We start from the raw sequence: 9,589 nt of genomic DNA, 5'->3' as shown, positions 1-9,589 counted from the left end.
TATATATATATATATATATATATATATATATATATATGTGTGTGTGTGTGTGTGTGTTTATACATTATTCTTTACCCTTATCTGTTTAATTCTTCTTTTGTTACTACTACTACTACTACTAGTGGAAGTGCAAGATGATGCACCTCACCATTCTAATAATTTTTATTGTTATATCATCATGACCATCTGTCTCCGCCTCCATTTCCGGTGCTCAATCCCGCCGCCCACACTCATGCGACTACACCCCCCATTTCACACACAGACCTGCCACCTCTTAGTATTGGTGCCTACACACACGGCTACATTCATTAGTGTGTGTGTGTGTGTGTGTATGTGTGTGCATGTGTATGTATGTATTTATGTATGTTTATGTATGTGGGTGTGTGTGTGTGTATATATATATATATATATATATATGCACATAATTTATTATACGTATGTGCTCGTATATATGTATTTCAATAGAAGTCCAGTATAAGTCAGCCAATTAATTGTCTATGTTTGTCACCAATGCACCTATTGCACCGCTTGCTGCACAACTGCACTCACATCAACTCATCTGTCATTATTTCACCTCCTGATCATTTGTTCATATCTTCTTCTCCACCTCCTCTTCCCCTTCTCAGCTCCTCCTCCTCTTCGTCTCCTTTTTCTTCTTGTGTCATTCTTTGTTGTTTTTATTGTTTATTTGAAGTAGATTTCTTTTCAATTTTTAGTTCATTTTTTAATTTTTATTTTCATGGACCTAATTTTCATGTTGTTGTTGTTGTTGTGATTAGTTTTCTTCGTTTATGTTTGTTGCTTTGGTAACGTGATGGTTATGGTGGCGGCAGTGGTTGTTGTTTATTTTTCATGACAGCAATAATTATGATACAGAAGAAGGTGATAATCATGGCAATAAAATGTTTTGCTGTATGTTGTTTTTCGAATTTGTCCTTGTTCTTCATGGTCATCTTCTTCTTCTTCTTATTATTATTATTATTAAGAAGGCGGCAGAATCGTTAGCCCGCTGCACGAAATGCTTAAGCGGTACTTCGCCCATCGCTACATTCTGAGTTCAACTTCTGCCGAGGTCGACCTTGCCTTTCATCCTTTCGGGGTGTATAAATTATGTACCAGTTGAACACTGGGGTCGATGTAAGCGACTATCCCCATCCCCTAAATTTCAGGCCTTGTGCCTATAACAGAAAGGATTATTATTATTATTATTATCATTAAGAAGGCATCAAGCTGGCAGAATCATTAGCACGCCGGGCGAAATGCTTAGCGGGCATTTCGTCTTCCCCTACGTTGTGAGCTCAAATTCTGCTGAGGTTGACTTTGCCTTCTCATCCTTTTGGGGTCGATAAATTAAGTACCAATTAAACACTGGAATCGATATAATCGACTAGTCTCCTCCCCTCAGATTTCAGGCTAGTCCTGCTTCCCTCAGATTTCAAGCCAGTCCTGCTTCCCTCAGATTTCAAGCCTTGTGCCTTTAGTAGAAAGGATTATAATTATCATTAAGAAGGCAGCAGAATCGTTAGCACACTGGATAAAATGTATAGTGGCATTTCGTTTGGCTTCACGTTTTTAGTTCAAATTCCGCCGAGGTCAACTTCGTTTTTCATCCTGTTTTCCCATTCAAAATAACCTTGTGCCAAAATTAGAAATAACTTTTGTTATTAAGTCGATGTGCTGGTAAATTCGTTAGATGGTGGGGAAATGCCTCGGAGCATATGTACCAGTTGTTCACGTTCAATGTTCCAATCCCAGAGATCAGTCTTTGCCTTTCCCTTGGATAAAATCAGTGGTTTGGAGAGGGGAGGCTGGTATGCATGGGTGACTGCTGGTCTTCCATAAACTTTGCTCGGACTTGTGCCTTGGAGGGTAACTTTCTAGGTGCAATCCCATGGTCGTTACTTTTACCTAACAAAAGTACAATGACTGAATTTCTTTCTTTTTTTTTTTTTCCTTTTTATCGACTCCGAAAAGATGAAAGGTAAATTTGATCTCAGCTGTATTTGTACTTTTGTAGTCTGAATGTAAAGTATCAAAACTAATACTGCAAAGCATAATGATTTGACCAATCAATCCTTTAATAATTTCTTACATAAACACAGAGACAGAAATTAATGAGGAGGGTCAGTCGATTCAATCGACCCTTGTATTTGACTGGTACTTTATTTTATCATTCCCAAGGATATGAAATGCAACCTTGATTTTAGCAGAATTTAAAACCAGAACATAAAAGAGCTGGAACAAATGCGCCACTGTTAACATTTTGTTTCTAATGGTTTATAAATATATACTCTACTAAGAGCATTGAATAATCCTTCTGTTTCATGTTAAATTGTATTTTCATATATTTGACAGAAATACTTAAGAAACAAACGATATGCATATATATGTGTTCATATACATATACCTTATATATATTGTTGTAATGAAAATGGTAATCTCCTTCACACGTGACAAAGTCAGACAGTCAGTTGTTGTAGGAGGTCAGTAGTGGTAAAGTCGCTGTACGAGTTCTCAGTTGGAGTCAGTGTCAGTTACGTAATATATACGAGTTCGAGTTACCGTCAAGGTAGACGCTTCAAAGTCATTGTTATGCGGAGCTATCAACGAGTCTAAGATCTGACGTGGGATATCGCCACAACATAATAGTGGCGACAAGAATGTTACAGTGACGGCAATAACATACGAGTGGACGACGATCCACATTATAAGAGTGGCAACGAGGATATATATACAATTAACGCTGACAACATTGAAAAAAATTTTTTTTTTTTCACGAGCAAATAAACAATTCACGCGGAAAACCTTGAAAAATTTTTCACGTGGAGAAATTAAACACTCGACAGAAAAGTGACAAACATTTTTGTTGTACTTATTTAAAGAAAAATCTGTAAAATTATGGAAAACTTGTTAGTGGGTTTAGCTGAGTTGCACAAACGGCAACAATAATAACTCAAAGAATAACAAGAAAACAACAAATGTTACAGCAACAAAAGCTAAAACTGATGAAGTTGGTAACAAAACCAGAAAATACGTTTTCACCAGACCATATAGCAAATTCATATTACCGAAAATTTGAAAAAAATTTCGAAAAACAATGTCAAGATTGGATGAACGAATTGAAAACGCGACTATTTCTGAAGAAACTGGTGACGATAGAGCATGAGAAATATTGTAACTTTATATTGCCTGGAAAATGTTTCTGACATAAATTTCATGGACGCAGTTGACATTTTATGTAAGATGTTCAGTGAAAAAACAACGTTATTCAACACATGTTGGAAGTGTTTGAACAAGGAGAAAAGTGATGACGAAGACTTTACCACATAAGTGGGTAGAGTGAATAGAGAGTGCGAGAGATTTAAACAGGATAAACTAACTGCAGACTCGTTCATGTGCCTGATTTTTGTTCAGGGACTTACTGCTAAAAAGGACGCAGAAGTCAGAAGGAAAATTCTCGCAGAGAAGGAAACGAAACAGGATATAACCCTCCAGAAACTGTAAGAAGAGTGTGATGTGATATTAAAAGTAAGGCACTACACAAAAGAAATCCAACGCGGAGATTGTTTACAGATAAAACCAGTGTAACTTCGAAGTAGATCCCAGTCGTAATCCAACTCCCATGAACTGTAACCCTCTTTAAACGTATGTATTATTTCTTCCTGTTTTTTAGCTGGTAGCACACACACCTGTGCCACTCCTTAATATTATCGTACCCACTAGTTCCAATTTCTTTTTTTGCCTCATCCCATGATAACACCGCATTTAACAATTCATTATTATATACTATGTAGGCTTTACACTTTTTCCTTTTTTTTTTTTTGATTTGGGAGAGGGATTTTGAACTTCTTTGTGTGTGGTTGACTTCTTTTGTCTTTTGTGCCGGATAGGAATGGGTAGGCTTGGTGTCTGCAGGGGAAGGGTGGGTCTGAGAGGGTGTAGTGGGATGGGTGTGGGTTGGGGTTTACAGTTCAAATCATTTGCCTTCTTCCACTTTCTTCCTGTGGCCTTTTCCTATTTATTCTCTGTTTCTGCTACTCTCTCTTCCTTTCTGGAACTCACCGGTTTCTTTTCTTTTCCCTCCTCCATATTGTTTGTTTCTCTTCTGCTTTTTTGGTCTTTGTAGTACAGTCTGCTCTAATGTGGTAGGCCACATTTAAAGCAGCGTGGGACTCTGCCTTCCGTCCCCGACTGTCATTAATGTTTCATCTATTATTATTGACTCGGTGATTCTTTCCGGAGTTTCATTCGATCCTTTCACTATCAGGTTCAGATGTCCCTTCCAATTTACGCTATCCTTTTGAGTGGCCTGGAGAACCACTATGCTTTCTTCATTTTCAAGGAGAACAGCGTCTGCCACCCAGGCCACATCAATTTCTGGTGGGATCCCTTCTACACTGATTCTTGTAGCTCTCATTCCTCGGTAAGTGGGCAAAAGCACCACTTCTTCACTCCTGATAGTTGACGCCGCCTGTTTTTTCGCTAATATTGCATTTCGGAACCTCACCCCTACTACACCAAATATCGACCTCTTGCCAAGTATACGATATCTTTCCATATCGGCTTCAGCGCCTTTTCTACCTGTTCCGTAGTCACAATATCGATCTTACCTTTGCATGTCGAAAAGGATCGATACATAATTGTTCTCTCCATTATGCTGTTTCGTATGCCTTGCGGAGGGGACAGTTTTACTTCGAAACTAATTTTATTTTTATGCCTTCCGAATTCCTCAATATTTATTTCTGTCTCCTGACATTTTGCCACGTCGGCAAAATTCCTTTTATCCATTTTCAGTTTATTGTCCATCTTCCGGACCACTTCCAAAATCTCCTCCTCGGACAACGATATATCTGAAAAGCTATAGTCTTCTGCAGACATGCCGGGATTTTCTTTAATTCTGTTTTCTTCTACCTTCCTCTGTGATGGCGAGGCAGTGTTGTCGTCAGCAGTTTTTAATATATTATGTTATTGTTTCTTCTCACACTACTCGAGTTTCATATTAGTCGGCATGACTGAAAAAATAAATAAACAAATAATTTCATTGTTTTGCGGCCGTTTACAGTAATTCCGCTGTAAATTGCTAGATATTTTTGTAATCCTACAGTAAATATTTTGTCAAACTGTTCTAGTTTCAAAAAATCCCCATATCATCATTCGTGGTAAATATAATCTTTCAGCGTTGGTTTACGGGTGGCCTATTCCAAATACGTCCATGTTTTCTTATCTAGCGTTGGTAATATATTTAATTTACTGTTCATAATACTATAACAATTTTTCTCCCGTATTAAAGGTGTTAACGTCAGACAGCCCAACAAGAGAGAAAAGGAATCTTTTTGGAATATTCTACATCTAGTGGAGATTAGTTTCCTTTTAACGCTTCATTCTTGTATAGTGAAATTATTTACCATTTATTTACAGCATATCTGAAGTACTTTGCTATCGTTGGTACTACTTATTCATGGCTAATGCTTCCAGAATCCATGGTTAAGAGATACTATTAAAATCTTTTGGTAATTGATAGATCCATGCTCAAACAAATCTTTCTTTTTCAGCCTTCAGCTACGACTATTAAATCAAAAACCGATCTTTACATTCAAATGAACTTAGCGATTCGCTTCCATTACTTCTAGAAGTGTGCTTACTTTTTAATTTTTCAGCACAGCATTTGTCCTTTGCAATGATAATACTGCTAAAGTTTTATATAATTTAGGCAAGCAAATTCAAAATTTATCATTTCTTTTTTCGTTTAATACTTCATCAGTTTTGAGGATTAAAGCAACTTTTTTTTACTCATTGAATCAGTCAGTTGTTGTTTCTGGATTTTTTTCAATAAATCATTCTTATTATTTAAAAAAAAAAAAATTAAGAACTTCATGGACGTAATATAAATAATTTATCCAGATCTTTGATATGTTGTCATTTCCTGACGTTTTGGAATTGTTTTTATTCTGTAGAATCTGGTCCTATTTCTTGGATTATTTCTTCTCGATATTTCTTATCATCAGTTTTGTAGCTGTGTTTCTTACTTCAAAAATTCCAGCCCATTTGCAATCCATGTATTCACGATACGCCCTCTCACTAATCTTTTACTTCTCTTAGCATAGATGCGTCACTATTTTCTGTTTTCATAGTTCTTGGCAAAATCGTTTTGGATTGGAAACTAATAATTTATTTTCCGTTAAAAGAACTGTCACCTTTTTTTTTTAACAATAATTTAGCAAAGTTCTTTTGATTCAATCACATTTTGATTCTGGGTACAGTTTCTTTTAGTTATGTGGTATTTCTGCAGAATTTTCTCTTTAGGAACAGTTCATAGTAGTTTATTTTATCCATGAATTAAACACAGTCAACTTTAGAATTAATTCGTACCTGAATCTGTTAAATCCAATATCCAAAAATAAAAATGGTAAAAGAGGAATAAAGAAAGAAAAGGAAAGGAAAAAGAAAAAAAAATCGAGAGAAGAAAGGAAAAAAGCACATCAATTCAACACCAAGTGCCTCAATTGGTTGCACACCACAAGATTCAATGGAACCTACTGAAGTAAGCTAACAGGCACGCGGCACTGCCACGGGCGATGGCGAGGCTAAGGTGTTGGAACAGCCAAGCACCCTCACGGGCATCACTTCTGTAAGGCGAGCCGCCAATGATGACAAGAACTTAGCCGTTTGCTGCCCAGCCCCTCCAAATGTCTCAAACGCCATGGGCTGGAAGAGATAATTCAATGACAAGTTCTGATACTTAAGGATTTTGTTGCGTTCAGCTACAGAAGCAGTAACCCACACATTTACCTCAGCATCCAGGATGCAGGATAGAGTAAAGGTGTTGCAGACTGTGGAATCCCAGATGAGGCACCAACCACTTAGCCAGGGACAAAGGATCAGACCATCTTGTCTCTTCCCATCACTTCTGGATAATCCCGCCAGCTCCAGAACTGAGAGGATATTAACTTGAGCAAAAGCCCGCTTAATGATTAAGTTTAACTCAGTGTTACGAGCGAAACGACCAGCATTTTGGCAGCAAGACAGAGCATGATGACCTATGGAGTCGAGGGACCTACCACAGCGACATCTCAGTCCCCCACAAACGTCGGCTCCCACCCTGAGTGCAATAGAGATGCGGAGTTGGCCACAAGAAGAGCATCAGTCTAGTCCCACGAGACTTTTGCACTCGCAGAAAGTAGACGACAGCTTGAAAATTGATCAGTTTTATTTTTGTCACCATCATTGTTGTTGGCACGACGTCAAGGGTTCCAGTTGATCCGATCAACGGAACAGCCTGCTCGTGAAATTAACGTGCAAGTGGCTGAGCACTCCACAGGCACGTGTACCCTTAACGTAGTTCTCGAGGATATTTAGCGTGACACAGTGTGACAAGGCTGACCCTTTGAATTACAGGCACAACAGAAACAGGAAGTAAGAGTGAGAGAAAGTTGTGGTGAAAGAGTACAGCAGGGTTCGCCACCATCCCCTGCCGGAGCCTCGTGGAGCTTTAGGTGTTTTCGCTCAATAAACACTCACAACGCAAAACCGCGATCCTATGACCGCGAGTCCACTGCCCTAACCACTGGGCCATTGCGCCTCCAGTCACCATCATTAAAGATTAAATAATATTTTCTTTTATTTTCTAAAAGTTTTAGTTGTTGCTTCTATATTTGAAGTTTTTCTGAAGTGTTAAGTTTCCTTTATGACTCATGTAATTCCTACATAGATAAATTTGTTTTATCTTGATGATATTGATATATCTGTTTACAGCAGATCTTTGATGGCTAATTTTGTATTTCTCTTTGGTGTTTTTGCTATTGTTTTTGTTTTTACGCAAACTTTTTTGTTTGTTTTCTGTAGTAACCTTCTTTAACCTAGAGAAAGACCCTGTATCAATTTTAATTCTTCAACTATTTCCATTTTTAGATTACTTTGATATTGAAAATGTCCATCTTACGGCTTTCCCATATTTTCTTGTATTCGAATTTTCATAAGTGATCATTCGGTTCTCTATTCATTGATTCATATTCTCAAGAGATTCTGGATTGTCGCTATATTATTATTTTTTTTTGTTTTGCTTGCCCTAAATCCTGTCTTTTTGATTTATGTTCTCAATAGTTATAATTTTGATGTTTTTAGTTTCATTCTTTGTGTTTTGCTTATTGCTCATTGTATTTCCGTTTGTATTTCTTTGTTTGGATTCCGAGTTACTCCTAGATTAAAATTATTTTCTCTCCAGTTATTATACGTATATATTGTGATATTCTTCGCATCTAGTATGGAAACGCATTCATCTTTTGATAATTTATTCATTGTCTTTGTTTTACTCCCAGGTTTCCGACAGTAGAGGCCGGCAATTTATTTGGATTGTCATCAATTTTGTCTTGTATTAATTTATTCATTTCTGGCAATACAGCATTTTTCACACCCCAATTTCCCCAATATTTATGCATCGGATTCAAAATACGTGTTTCTCTTTTAACAGTGTGTTAAATTATGAATCGTTTGTTTGTGTTGTTTGTCCTGTTTAGTTTTGGTTTGAATTTGGTATTATTTCCTTTGTGTTTGTTACTGTGTTTACACGCGATGGTCAGTGCAAATGCTGAAAATACATAACTCATTTTAGGTAAAGAGTAATAGCATTTAACTAAGTGAATACATTTGTTACACGAGCACTTGTCAGTATCTTCATCCATTTTGTTCAGTTCTCATGGTGATTATTTCTGAGATAATAGCTAATATTTTTCCCGAATTGAAGCCAAATTTCCCTCAGCAGTCGACAAAATAATCATAGCATGTAAAACAGTAAATCTTTATTCAGTACGGTAGGGTTTAACATGTATGATAGTGAATTGAAAAACTTGAGCATCAAAGATTATCCAAGCAGTTAATAAAAAAAAAAGGAACTCTCCAAAATGGCGAATCGTTAGCACGCCGGACAATATACTTAATGGTATTTTGCCCGTCTTTTCGTTCTGAGTTCAAATTCCACCGAGGTCGACTTTACTTCTCATCCTTATGGGGTCGATAAAATAAATACCAGTCGAGCACGGGGTTGATGTAATCAACTTACGCCTCCCCACCACCCGAGCCTGTTGGCATTGTGCCAAAATTTGAAACCAATATAAAAACTCCCATTAAGCATGTTTAAAAATTCGATGAAAACAAGCAAGGGAAATAACTCATATAATAGCAATGATCGATATTTATGAACTTGTGAATAATGCAGAATATTCTTTGATATATTTAGCTTTATTATGCCAAAGTTAGAAATCTATATTATTATTATTATTATTATCATCACCGTGGAGGCGCAATGGCCCAGTGGTTAGGGCAGCGGACTCGCGGTCATAGGATCGCGGTTTCGATTCCCAGACCGGGCGTTGTGAGTGTTTATTGAGTGAACACACCTAAAGCTCCATGAGGCTCCGGCAGGGGATGGTGGCGAACTCTGCTGTACTCTTTCACCACAGCTTTCTCTCACTCTTACTTCCTGTTTCTGTTGTGCCTGTAATTCGAAGGGTCAGCCTTGTCACACTGTGTCACGCTGAATATCCCCTAGAACTACGTTAAGGGTACACGTGCCTGTGGAGTGCTCAGCCACTTG

General features: G+C 37.5%; 1 protein-coding gene across 2 annotated transcripts in view; it reads left to right on the top strand.

Annotated features, from left to right (window-relative positions):
* LOC106879963 (caspase activity and apoptosis inhibitor 1) overlaps positions 1–9,589 on the top strand; it is a 155,371-nt gene that overhangs the window by 5,715 nt on the left and 140,067 nt on the right. The window contains exon 1 of one of the 2 annotated variants that reach the window (XM_052971131.1): positions 2,537–3,645. The exons of the other annotated variant lie outside the window; for it this stretch is intronic. The gene's annotated coding sequence lies outside the window, so the exon portion shown is untranslated. Of the gene's footprint in view, positions 1–2,536; positions 3,646–9,589 lie in introns of those variants that run through there. 2 annotated transcript variants of the gene reach the window in all.

This window comes from Octopus bimaculoides, chromosome 10, assembly GCF_001194135.2.
Source record: "Octopus bimaculoides isolate UCB-OBI-ISO-001 chromosome 10, ASM119413v2, whole genome shotgun sequence".
NCBI classification, from domain to species: domain Eukaryota; kingdom Metazoa; phylum Mollusca; class Cephalopoda; order Octopoda; family Octopodidae; genus Octopus; species Octopus bimaculoides.
Note: the sequence above shows the minus strand (reverse complement) of the source record. Positions and strands in the feature narration are given on the sequence as shown.